This window comes from Pteropus vampyrus, unplaced genomic scaffold, assembly GCF_000151845.1.
Source record: "Pteropus vampyrus isolate Shadow unplaced genomic scaffold, Pvam_2.0 Scaffold42, whole genome shotgun sequence".
NCBI lineage: Eukaryota > Metazoa > Chordata > Mammalia > Chiroptera > Pteropodidae > Pteropus > Pteropus vampyrus.
This window is the reverse complement of record NW_011888823.1, coordinates 8170278-8184777: the sequence shown is the minus strand read 5'-3', so window position 1 is coordinate 8184777 and position 14500 is coordinate 8170278. Positions and strand designations below refer to the sequence as shown.

At 34.5% G+C, this 14500-nt stretch overlaps 1 pseudogene; it reads right to left on the bottom strand.

Moving 5' to 3' along the window:
* Positions 1-13563: 13563 nt before the first annotated feature.
* On the bottom strand, positions 13564-13682 carry LOC111738703 (annotated as a pseudogene).
* Between the last annotated feature and the right edge of the window lie 818 nt (positions 13683-14500).

Sequence of the window (14500 nt, the reverse complement as noted above, 5' to 3'; positions counted from 1 at the left end):
GAGCTTCTGAGAGTTCAGAGATGGGCTTCAGAGTGTCTAAAAGTACACCTGAAATTGCATGGTAAATTTTAAGTGTATGTTCACATATGCATTTTTGTGAGGAAAATAGCCCATAACTGGCATCACATTAGCAAAGCATATAGTACAAAAATTATCAAGGACCACTACTGTAATTCATAATATGGCATTGTAAAGCATTCATGGTAAGGTAGAAACAGCTTTCAGTCAAAAGTGCTGCTTTTTAAATCCTAAGTTTTACCTACTAGGGTAATGCATATAAGAAAATATATAAGCATTACATATCCTACTATAAATTTTAGAATATACTAGTGATTGATAATTCTGGAAAACAGTGAAATCTATTACAGGAAATTAAAAACTAAATGCAGGCAAAATCATTAAGAGTAATTCAATTTAGAGTATGTCATTGCTGTAAATTAATTTCCACATAATATTCCTCTAAGAACTGACAAGGGGGATGTTTTTTAAAGGGCTGCACTGTCTCTAAGAGATGATATTAAAAAAAAAAAAAGCAAAATAAATTCTTGGGAAAAACTAAGTGTTTGCTACAGTTTGTGTTATAGATATTTGGATAAGTCATTGCCCGTAGGTTATAAATTCCTTGAAATAGAAAACTTTAACAAATATCTTTCAACTACAACATTTGATTAGCATTGGTTGGATTTATCAGGTTCTCAACAAATTAATGGACATATTTCTTAAGGGATTTTCAAAATCAAATTAGGTGTTGTCTCCCTATACATGAACCACTTCTCTAGCACATATGAAAAACAACTGCCTTTTAGGTAAAGATAGAAAACAAGCTTTAGGTAGAGAAAACTAAAGCAACCAAAAACCTGTGATAAATCTCTACTACAATAGGCCATAAACAGATACCAAACCAAAGAGAAAACATCTTTTAAACTCAGTGTGGTCTCAGTAGATAACCGACCTTGAAGAAGCAATATAGCAGCTAAAAGGGAAAAAAATATACCCAAGAAAATGATAAATCAAGAAGAAAAGCATGTTAAGAAAATGTTTGTTTCCTAAAATAAACATTCTTCTGAAAATTTTATTTACTAGAAAATTAAAGCTAATTTTTAATTGCACTGAACTCAGAACTCCACCCAGTAAGTTAGTCTGGAAGGAGAAACTTTGTGTCAAGTCACGTGAATTCCAGTTAACTATCTCACAAACGTGTAGGGGTTTCAAGCACAGGTGAATGACTACAATTATTTGGAGTTTGGTGGTGGGAGTTGAAGGAGGCTTCCCTAACATCCTCCACACTGTTACTACAAGTATTTACTCTTCATCTCTAAAATGTACTGGATGAGACAGATAGATATATCTATAGATGTCTATATTTATAGATATTTATAGATATCTACAGATATCGATATATCTATATCTATAGATATAGATATAACAATTCTATAGATATAGATATATCTTATATGGCATTGTGTTAGGTGCTGGTGTTATTAGCAATTGCCAGAAAGTATCACAAAATCCTATGTGAGGCAGAGTTAGGGATGGAAGGAAACCTGGAGCACCAAAAAATACCATATATTAAGCAGAATTAGGCACGGATATTGACTTTGTGGCAGACAACACATATGGGGCAGTTGACTCAAGGGCTGAGTCAGACTAAATTAGCTCTCAGCCTGGAAACCCCTGACAAGAAGTGAAAACCATGGTGATGGTGCCAGAGTGTTCCAGCTCAGGGATGACAATTCAAACTAGCCTGGACTGAGAAAGATAAATACTTGGTCAAGTAGGCTGTGATTGGCAAATGAAAAAAAATCAGGGCACAGCAGCACAAAGAATAAAAGCCAAAGGCAGTGGGTCAGGATTCATAGCGGGAGTAAATAGAGGAAGTAAGTTTTCGCATAAGGCTTGAGGTTAACTAGCATTCGGCATGGTGTTTTAAAGTGGAATAGCCATTAGAAATGAAAGCCCTCCTTGTCTTAAAGGAACCACTTTGTAAAGGTGAACGGTGCCTATAGATAAATTTCTAATAGACATAAGTCACTGCCCTTGCCATCATGAAACTAATTCCAGAAACCATATATATAGATTAATATGACTATACACACACACACACACACACACACACACACAATGTTACTGTGCTTATACTGCATATAGGACATAAGACATCATGTTAAGCTTTGTAGAGGATACGAAGATGAAATCAACATGATCACTGCCTTTAAAGTTTTCATAGTCTAAGAAAAAGATAAATATGAGGACAAAGTTCGCAGTTCATAAAAGCGCCTGTTAAGTAGAAGTGTGTAGCCAGGTCTAAAGACAGAATAGTGAACCTCTAGGGAACAACAATGGCACTTAGATCACAGTGGCAAACAGTACTTAAACAAAGGGTTAATCATTTCAAGCAAATATTTCCTTCAGGGAAGGAAAAGTCCTGCCAATAACAGATGGAGACCTGAAAAGATTGCCCATTTAGTTAAGCAAATGGAAGCGAGTGCTGTTGACATATCACTTCAGCCACACCTGTACCAAGGAAAGTCACACCTGGGCACAAAGTGTGAGTGTGACTCTGTGTGTGTGTGTGTGTGTGTGTGTGTGTGTATGTGTTTGAGCATTCTTAAAAATTGAAATCTTCTTTAAATATTTCCATTCCTGTTCTTATTATTCAAAATAGATTTTATTAACCTCTAATTTTAAGAAGTGTATGTCCTTTATTGTACATGTGCCCCATTTACCCTCATTTCTCTTTTTTTTCTAGAATGGAAACAAAATTTTACCCTGGAGATTCACAAATTAGTCTTCTTTGCTACTTCTCTTCTTCAACCAGGAAACCATCTTTCTGTTCTTAGGTAACAAATATAAAATTCCAATAAAACTCAAATGGATCATTTGAAAATCAAAAATTGTTAACTAAATAAATCAGGAGTTCTAAACAGAAATTGTGCTTTTCTGCTCATTTTAAACTATATCGGTCAACATATACTAAATAAAGAGCAGAAATCTGGTAAATGTGATTTTATAAAAAACATCAATTAAGTAGTTGAAAATCTAATCTTGGAGTATGTTCTGAAGGAATTGGTTTAATCCTAGGATCCATCTCTTCAGGTTCAGCTGCTCAAGACAGTCAGTGCTCACTCATGAATCAGAAATAATGGGTGTGGTAATGGAAAATTATGAAAATTGCAAAGAAAATGATTTCAGAAGACAATTATTTCACTGGAAAATACAAGCAAGTCAACTGGAAAACTTCTGTAGATAAAAAAAAAAAAAAAGAAAGGGAGTTAGGACTCATATGCCTGCCATAAAGATTAGGAGTTCAAGAATTGTCAAGTGAGCCCGTGTAGAGGTCTGATACCATGTCCCGAGTCTTCGCATAGTCAATGCTTCATTTCTTTGACAAGGTCAGGTTGACCATTTTATACTTTTAAATTTTTATTCTCAGCTATATATTGACTAATTTATATCTGTGATGGATTGTTAATTAAAATCAGGAAATATGGATGTTGAAACACAACCTCTTATTAGATGATTATAGAAAATTTTATATTTTTGCAACTTTACTTAAGTTGATTCATTCATTTATTCAACAAATATAAAATAAATGTTTACTGTATATTGGGCACTATGCTAAATGTTGGGTCTAACACGAACAAAACAGACAAGATTTCTACTCATGGATTTTATAGTTTTGCTGGTGTGAAAATAAGTAAATATGGAAATGAATATGTAATTATAAACTCATGGTTGCTATGAAGAAAATAAAGTACAATAAGAACATAACTGAAATTGGAAGTCAGGTAAGACATCTCTGAAAAAACTGAATATTTAAGATGAGATATAAATGATGGAAATCTAGAACATTCCAGAAAAAGAAACAAAAAGAGGTTGGTGCAACTGGGAAACAAAACAATACCACTGTGGTTAGAGCTTGGTACCCATAAGAAACTCGCAGAGAGTTAGGCAGTGACAGACCCTCATTGTCCCAACTAAGGAATTCGACTTTTATTTTAAGTGCAGTTGGAACCATTAAGCAATCATTATTATGTCTTCTATGTAGAAATGGCTAATAGGGTGGTGAGGATGAAAGTGGGGGTGCCACTTAGGATGCTACTGCTGTATTCCAGGGAAGAATTTACTTTGGTAGGTGCATAAGCAAATCTACAAGGACTTGGACTAGGTGGGGATAGTGGAGATAGAAAGAAGTGGATATGTTTGCGAGGCTGTCACATGCAGGGTGTCCATCCTCTCCTGCCTGACAGCCAAGTGCCCTTGGCAGTGAGATCCTAGTACACTCTAAGGACCCTTGGATCCTGGAAACACTTGGTTTCAGATTGCAGCACTTAGATCTGGTAGAGATAAATCATAACTTGTCAAAGCTTGGACCAATGGTTGTGGGACATCCAAACAAGTTAAGTTGTTCATCTGAAACTAAGTGTGGGCTATAAATAGGAATGAATTGAATATAAATGTCAGAGACCAGATGAGGTCAAAGGTTAAGGATAAGACAGAAGTGGAAGCCTGGTTTCCACTAATGTTAAAGAACCATTCTAATAATGCCTGCCTTTGGAGATATTTAAAACCAAATATAATAAGGAAACCTAAGAAATCAGCTGAGAGTAAATGATTAATATGGGAAGGAGAGACAGGTAGCCTCTAGTTTTCATCTGCAGCTAATGTCAATATCGACTCTGAGATCAATGGAAAAGATCTCAGGTATATCTTGGAACTGTCCAAAACAGAGTTAAATTTATTCTGTATGATTGTAATAAACAAATTCTGCTATATTAAGTGGAAATTATAGAGAGGTTGACTTCAATAAGAAATGACTTTTCTAATTAGGCATTAGCTCTTTTAGTTTTTAAGGACCAACCCATCCAAGTTTTATAGCCTCTGACAATTCCATGGCCCAAATTCTAAAGCACAGAGAAGCTTTACTTCTGACAGGCCTCCAGAAGACTAGTTCAGAAGGCATATAGTCACCTTACTGAGGTGTCTACTTGTTTAGAATTTTAGGAGAGATGGACAGTATATAAACCCTCTTTAGGTGGTTCTAATAGAGTTTATGACTTCAGAAGCTCCCAGTTCAATGCAGATACCCTAATAATACATTGTCATTCATTGACCCTCCTCTGCCCTGTAAGTACTCTTGGCTATTCTTAAGTTTTTCAGGTGTGTGTCCTCAGGGACACAAGCTGGCCCTTCAGGCCATTCTCACTTGCCATGGGCTACAGCAATTGGACTTATTTTGCTACCTCCTCTTCTAATTCTGATCATTCCTCTACTTTTTACAACTTTAAAGCCATTATTTAGTCAAACTGAAATATTCAAAACCTTTAGAAAACCCTACAAAAATTTTGTCAAATAGGAATGTGCTCACTTGTGCAAACTAAAAATTAATAATAGTAAGCACAGGAACTATTAAAGAGGGGGTATTGACAAGAAGGGCCAATCTAATTATCTAGGGGCTTGTGCAGCCCTAGATATGGCATTGGGAATCTGGGCTCTTTAAATTTTTAAATCATGGCTTTTGTCTTTGTGGTTTCAGGATGGCTGCTGCACCTCCAGACATCACATCTTTATATCAGACAAGAAGAAGGGGTAAGAGTAAAGGAGCCTTGGCAGCTTAATCTATTCTTTTTTTTATGAGGAAAGGAAAAATCTTTCCAAGAAGCCCCAGCCGGAAGTTTTCTACCAATATCTCCTTAGCCAGAACTATGTCACAAGGCTACTCCTAGCTGCAAGACAGACTGAAAGTTGTATATTTAGTTGAGCGTGTGACTGGTATTTTATAACTAAAGAAGTAAGCAACTTGTAGTGTTCACCATAGGGAGAAATCAATCTATTGAAGCATTCTTTGAGGTCAATTCTTGGTTTTAAATCAAACTTGTTAATTATTATTAGGTTAAAAGACTATACTAGTAGTATAATTGTGATATATGCATAGGTAAGTTTACCAAAAGAAAACATTTAAATCTTCTATTTAATCATCTATCCCTATACTTAAAGTATCTCTGTAGGCTGAACATTAAAATCGCCTGAGAAAAATCTAGAAAATATTGATGTTTGAGTTCCACTCCCAGAAATTCTGATTTCACTCATTCTGAGTTAGAGCTGTGCATCAGTTTCTTTTTTTTTTTTAATGTTCTCCATGTGCTTCTATCACACAACTAAATTTTAGAACCATTGATTTAACCCAATACCAGAAAAATGAAAGCTGCCTTAGAATAGAGCATAGCCACCTAAAGATATACTTGAGGAAAGCTGGCCTTTCCTTGGGGTCCTGGTACACAACAGATTCCGCAAATGCTTTGGGAAGCATCTTGGGTTGACTTGATACAGTGAGGGGGTACTACCCTGCCTGCTCTCTGTGTTTGTTCCAAAGATACTGCCACTCTGCCGACCTGATAACTACATACATACATATTACATCTCGGGTATGGAGCACTGGATTAATCACCCTCGTTTCATATAAACACCATTGTCAGGCATGGCCTTCGCATTTACTTTTATTATTTTATTTGTTTTTAATTAATAAAACGAACATTCATAAGCTCACTTAACCCAAGATTTAGAATATCACCAATTATTTATTTATGTTACTCCTCTATCTTTTCTTTTCACTCCTCTTGCATAGAGATAAATGTCATTCTGAATTTTGTGCTCTTATTTTATTTATGGATTTATTACTTAAATTGGTATGCCCAATTATTGTTTAATTTTGTTTGTCTTGTTAACTTTTGAAAAAAGGAATCTTCCAGTACTTGCTTTAGGACTGAATCTAATGTTACAAAGATTGACGCATAAAGTTAATACACGTTAATTTATTTTCACATTTATATTTTAAAAAAATGAATGTACCACAATTTATTTATCCATTTGCCCATTAATGGGCATTTGAGTTATTTCCATTTTTTGGTACCATCAACAGTGCTACTATAAACATTCTTTTCCATGTCTCATAGTGCACATATGCGTGAGATCCTCATCGGTATATGCTAGCTCCTCTTGAGCACTCATGAGTTCAAACCATGGAAATATTCAACTTAACAAAAAAAAAAAAAAAAGTCAAAGTGTTCTCCATTTAAGAAGAAATCTCAATGATTTCAAATTTGGGGTCAATTTTTGCCAATCAAAAGTGTGTAAAATAGTATCTCGTTGAGATCTTGAGATTCTTAAGAAGATATGATTGGAGTCTAAAAGGATTTTATTTAGTATTAAAAATAGATATTGGGTCTAGATGAATTTCATTGCTGCCTATCTTTCAAATAATAGATGACTGTGATAGTATTCTTCCACACAGAAACATTTGAAATATCTCCACAGTTAAATGTACTAACTTCAGAACGTAAATTTAATTCTAAAATACTAGAAAATGGAAGCTATAGATTGATTTAACTTATGGCCACTAATGAAAATTTCTGAATAGCTACTCCATCAGGAAGATGAATCCAGTGGTGTATTAATACAATCAGGTATCATGATTAAGTGAGGTTTTCCTGAGAATGTAGGAATATTTCACTATTAGGAAATCTATTAAGGTGACTTAATCCATCAGAAAATTAAAAAGAAAAACAAATGAAAACACTAGATGCTAATTCTGATAAAACAAGCAGGCTACTAAATTTAAGTAAAATAAAAATAGAATGAAACTACCCAAACATGAGACATATTCACACATCCATGAGTTGGAAAATTCCTTAGACAATTATAGTATTTGTTCATTTTTATCCTCATTATCCAAGGTTTCATCATCTATTGGAATCTGAGAGAAAAAAAAATGTATTCCCATTTATTTCCAATTAAAAAACAACACATAAAACTATGGGAAAGAAGATGCTATATTAATGGAAACTATAGTGTGATACGAATAAAAAGAAAGATTAATGGAAGCCAGAGAAGGGAAAAGAAATCAGTCAGGTCATCTGTACTTTTGTCTGGTGGTTAAGATCTAATCTCATGCTAAATAAATAACCTTGTACATAAATATTCTCATAAATATATGAGAATAACCTTGAAATCTTTTCTAACATTTCCATCTCATTAACTTCTGAGAGTCTCTGGCATTAATGCAAACATAAAGGACTGTCACACACTCGTGCTTGTTCTGCAGTCACTGTACAAGTACATCCGGGAGGTCACAGAAACCAGGAAGGCACTTTATTAAACCATAGGAAAACCCTCTTGTCAATCCTAATGTGATTTAATATGCTGCCACTGGTGCTTAATTTAATTCAATTTTTTCTTGACTGATTTTTCTCCTGTATTGTCTATATTTTTATGAACTTCTGCCATGTGAAAAAATTTACATCTGAATTCTCAGCAAGCTCACAGCAAAAGCTTTTCACTTTTACACCTTCTTCCTTAGATACTGAAAACAAATTAACTTCCTTGATTAAAGTGCTATGTCTATGCGCACACAAATATACACTCAGATACACATATAGTCTAGATTGGAATATTTAATCACCTAATCCATTAAAAATTATAGAATTCTTTTTTCACCAATACACAACATGTTCAAATCATGCTAGGTCAATGGGAACAAAACCATGTGGCTGAATGCCACCAGTATATGCTAGAGAAAGGAGAATTACTTATGAGTTGTTGGCATTTAATATATATTATTTTCAATAATTGTTAAAAGCTAACTTGTGAATTCAAATGTCAAAGCTCTGAGAATGATGCTGGGCAGGAGAGAGTAGTACTATTTTTACTGTAGTCAATAGATTTTCTTGCACTCTAAGGAGAGACGAGGTTTAGATACTTCAATTTTATGTAAGACTTAGAAAATTATTGTCCTTTGTTACATTAACTTATACCTGACAGTTGAAAATAGAGTGTGAGTTGTGCTTCAGAAAATCACATTTTTTCCTCAAATGTTCATCTTGTTGTAAACTGAAATCACTATAAAAACAAAAAAACAAAAATCTTCCATATATTCATTCTTAAACCACAGTATCCTTTTGAAATAGTGCAATAATAAAATTAGGCATAAACATTCTGAGATAATTAAATTAACCATTGTACTTCCTAGTACAAAGTTTCTATTCTTTAATGCTGATATGCAGATGGCATTCTCTTCTGTATTCCTAAGGGTCAAAGATGCAGAAATAACTCTTTCCGAGAAGTAGACTTAGTTAAATATTTCTGTGATACTGGAAAGTCTTGCAATAAACCTGGCCGACAACAACTATAACAACAATAACAACAACAACAACAACAAACAGAAAACAGAAAGGAACATTTGAATCCTATTAGAGGAATTTAAACTTTTATTAACTCGGTAGTGTTTTTCAATAGCTCGCGTACCTCCATATGATTACTTGAGATAATATATGGACATTGTCTGCCTAATAACCACTCATTAAATGATAGCTATTATTGTTAATATTTATTGAATACTTATAATGCGCTACTGTACTACAGTGTGCTGCAAATACTTTACCTTTGTCCTTCTAAACACCACCATAGGACATCTCTATTATATCAGGCTCGGAGACTTAAACTGTTCAAAGCCTCACAGGATAAAAGTGGTCTAAGGTCAGATTAAAAACTCTAGGGCCCTGACACAGAAAAAATTTCAGTGCTTCCCCTGTACAAATCCATGGTACACTGAAATTTTAAAATAATTCTAGGCTATAATATAATTGTTAGTTCAACCAATATCCATTTTTCCAAGATGATTTCTTTCTCTCCTGATATATCAAATTCTTTTATTTGGAAGGTGTGACTGAGTCTGGACTTTGGATTCAGAGAGTTGGAGTTCAAATTCCTGCTCTGCCACTGACTCATTCTGTGACTTGGACAATTATAAACCTCTTGGTACCCTTGTCTCCTTAGGGTAACAGTAGTATATCCCATAGGACTGTTGCGAAGGTTCAAAGAATTCATCTATATGTCAAGTGCTCCGAGTACTACCAAGCACACAGTAAGCATTGAATAAGCATTAGCTATTATTATGAATAGCTAAATTTTATCGTATGTCTGGGAGATCTGGCTTTTCCATGCCCCAATCCAGGTGTTTGGTTTGCATAATTTACCTGGAGCACCAACCCTGCAATCAGCCATCTGGCCTTAGCTGATCAACTAATGGCTGAATATTTTGAATCGCAAGAATTCAGGGGCTGTGGAGGAATTTTCATCATCATATTTCAGAGGAATAAGACTAAAGCTGAGAATAGGAAGCAAAAGAAGATGGGAGTTGAGGTAAGGTTCACATTCTCTTAAGGTGGAGAGAGAGGCAGGGTGAGAATACAGTAAATAAGAACCCTCAAGATTTGCCCTTGAACTAGGGCTTGAGAGTTCCATGTGACTTTTCACACTTATTCTGAAATTTAGATCTTCTGACACTAACCCTTCTATAGAAATCTAGGTGTTCAAGCCATGAAACAAATTCTCATGAAATTTCACTGATGGTGCAGGAAAGGGTTAGAATAAACAAGGAGACAGGGTGAAAGATGCTAACTTTTTCAATTTGTTCAGTCTGTCTTCAGGCCTTTGGATACTATCAGAAGACTAAAGGTGGGGGAAATAAATAAAATGAAAAGAGGTTTCTTTTAGCTTCTCCATGACTGAGTTAAACAATACCCCCAGGCATTCAAATTTGTTTTTCAAATCAGGTTAATGAACCAGTGAGGGTAGAAGGCAGATGAGCAATTAAGTTATATAACCACCAGCTCTTTGGGTCAGGCACTCTGACCTCCAACAGCATCCCCCAAAAACATTATTCTTAAGGCACAGGCTCCATTAAAGCACCTATTGCTCCCCAAATCTCTAACTCATGGGAATGATGGATCAACAGAACAAACTTCAAATCTGCACAAATAAGTAAGTAAGAGGACCAATATTTGAAACCAGTTGAGATTCAGTCAGAGTGGGGATGAGTTTGAGAGATTTCTACTTTGTATTTCCATCTACAGGTATGGTTTCATCTAGTGGTGTGTGATATTCATATAGAGTGAAAAGAGTTATTATTTTAATACATGAATAATTCAGAAACACAACCAGTAATAACTGGTTTCATTTTTTCCAAATCTTTCCAGATACAACATAACTAATGCTTCCTTTTCAAAGACTATATGTAGGGTCTTCGGACACGAATGGTTAGGAGTGGTGGGAAGATGACTGCTATGCTGGCTTGTTACTCGTTGTACCAAGTTGTACTATTTGAGATGCATAAAAAAGTGCATGACAAATTATATGCATTATTTCATTCTACTAGACACAGATATTACTAAGAAACTAAAGTACAGGAATATGCATTAATGATAATTATTCTGCTTACATTATTTTAATTTTTCATATCATCAATATATATAAGCTTTTTTGCCTTAACATACAAAAAGATGTTATATTTCAGAAAAAGATTTATTTTTTAAAATAGTTTTTAATATAATCACACCATACAAAAACATATAGCATATTTAAAAAATCTGTCAGGGAATAAGTAAATAGTTAAAGAAATTTGTAATGTTATTTATGTTTAGTGCCTTCTTTCACTGTCAAAAGGGGACTTTTTGGGACAATGCATTGTATGGTTTCCTATTTATAAGTTTATTCTGCTTTACCAATCCACTCCAGCCCTACTGATCTTTCTCTCAGCCTTGCCCTGAGTCAATTCTTCTCGTTCAACTTGAAATGAACTTGGACTTTTTATGTCAAAAGACCTAAAGGGCACTTATATCCTTGATGCTTTCAAGATAAGTACTAGTTCTGGAATAGATTTAGATTTAAAAGGTTGGCATCTCCTCCTCTGACTTGACTAGCATTACCAAATGGTCTTTGGGGCTTTTTCCTGGTCTCAGAATGGACCAGGAGAAGATGGAGGAAAAAAATTTATCCAACATATAGAGATAGGTGAATAGATATAGCTTCATATACAGCATATTTAATGTATTATCAATTACTTTAATTCAAATCTTCTTGGAAAAGATTATGTTTAAATAAATTTTAAAATATACATAAAGTTGTTACCTATAAACTGATCACCTTTTGCTTTGGCAAATGAGCCTTCCAGTTTCTCTCTGCTCTGCATCATTCAAAATGCTTCAATATTAAGATGCTTCATAAATATTTGACATCTCTTTTAATTCCTTGTGGCCACCAAATTGGGCAAGATTCAACTTCACTTAAGTCAAAAAAAACTGACCTCTGCAGCCATTATCTTGGAGGGAAGCCACTCAAATGGAATTTTCAAATGTACATACAGTCCTAGTAGCCATGCCTTTGCTTCTCACTTATCACATTCATTTATAATTGAATAATATGTGGACTATCCACATATTACAAGAAAAACAGGAATGTCTGCATAATATTTAAATGAGCATGAAGTGTCAGTGGAAATATTTTCAAATCCAAACTATCAATCGCTGCTGGAAATTACTTGTGGAAAATCTATATCATTCCATGCCTTCTGAGATTGCAAACTGTTTTCAGATTCTTTGGCCAATAAGGACCTACCCAGGGTGTAGCAAGAGAGGCTCATGTGAGAGGTGGATGGCAGAAAAGAAAGAGAGACATTACTCTCAGGTGGAAAGTTGCTGCAGGTTTTGCCTAGACAGAGAGCTCATCAGGTTTTGCCCAAGGCTTCCAAGTAACTTCCTGAGAAGTGCCCACATTGGTTGCTGCGGGCAGCTGAGACTGTTGGTCCAACTCAAGTTCAGCCCTTGCAGGTTCCCTACACTAAACCTCATTTCTACAGTAAATACCGAGGTTGCTTCTGCTTTCTCAGCCACAATCTAACTTACACGTCAAATGAATAACCAAATGTTCAAACAACAATTCAGATAATGTATACAACAATTTCAGTTCATGTATACAATATCATATCATTAATCACAGTCACACATTTGAGCCTCAGAACTTATTCTTCTTATAACTGAAAATGTGTGACTTCTGACCTACATTATCCCATTTCCCCCTCACCCCAGTCCCTGGTAACCACGTAATTTTCTGTTCTGTGAAATCAGTTTTTTTTTTTTTGGATTCCACATGTAAGTTATACCATACAGTATTTGTCTTTCTCTTTCTGGCTTATTTCACTTAGCATAATATCTTCTAGATTCATGCACGTAGTAATAATATGATATTGTATACTGGGAAGCTGCTGAGAGTAGATCTAATTATCTTCACCACACAAACTAAAAGAGTTATCTACGCCAATTATGTGAGGCGATGGATATGTCAATTATCTTAATCTTGGTAATCATTCTACAGTGTATATGCATATCAGATTATCACATTGTGTACTTTAAATATGTGCAATGATATCTATTAATTATTTCTCAATAAAGTTAAAAAAATAACTTTCGGTTAACAAATTTCACAACACATTTTCATTGAACCTCACAACAATCTTACAAAATAGATGTCGTTGGTATTAGAGCTCTCATTTAACATGAAGAAATTTAGATGCTTCTAGACACAATTTCTTCCTGAATGCTTATTCCTTTCTTTTTATTTTATTTTTAATTTTTTTAAATTTTTTTTTAGGCAAGGCAACCCTTGGTTGACCCTACAGATTGCAAGGATCTTGTCAGCTTACAATCCCCTATTTTTTATTTTTATTTTGTATGCCTACAGCACCTGGTCTTCCTAGGTGGTCTCCTATCCAAGTACTAACCAGGCCCGACCCTGCTTAGCTTCCAAGATCAGATGGGATCGGGCTGGATCAGAGTGGCATGGCTGTAGACATTCCTTTCCTTTTAAATGCATGCCCAAATTAAATAGCCAATTATATAAAGATGTGATGCAAGGATCCATTCTACCTAAGTTCTAATTTTTAACCTTGTCTTTGTGAGCAAGCCCAGTATGGTAGAAGCTCTCTTAACTGACTTTCCTTTAAGTAATCCACTGGGTTAACTTTAATTAACAACTTCTGTTATCTCTGTAAAGTAGTGACTAATGCATATTGAACACCCAGTGAACCTAGCTATCAGAATCCCACAGGTTAAGTTTATGTAGAATCAGTTGTTTTTGTTCTCAATTCTGTCATACCAGCTGCACCTGCTTTTAGAATTATGTAATTTAATATTACATAAATAATTATATTAATAGTAAATATTTATAAAACAGGTATAAGTTCCTTGCACCATTCTATACATTTTATATAGATTAATCCACTCAACAATCCTATGATATAGACACTATTTTATTCTTTTTAGACATGAGAAAACTGAGGCCCCAAAAAGGAAGAAATCTTTTAAAGTCACACAGATAATAAGTTGCAAATCTGAATGTAAACAATCTAACGCCAGAATCCATGAATACTCTTAATCACTACACAAATAATAGTGCAAATGAGTTATTTCTATTAAAACTTAATTAATTATAAAAACATACATAAAAACGTTCATAGCAACATTATTCATAATAGTCAAAAGTAGAAACAATCTAAAAAGTCATCAACTATTGAATGAAAAAGCAAAACACTGTAAATCCTTACAATGAAGCATTAGCCATAAAAATACATGAATACAGATGCGTGTTACAATATAGATGAACCTTAAAA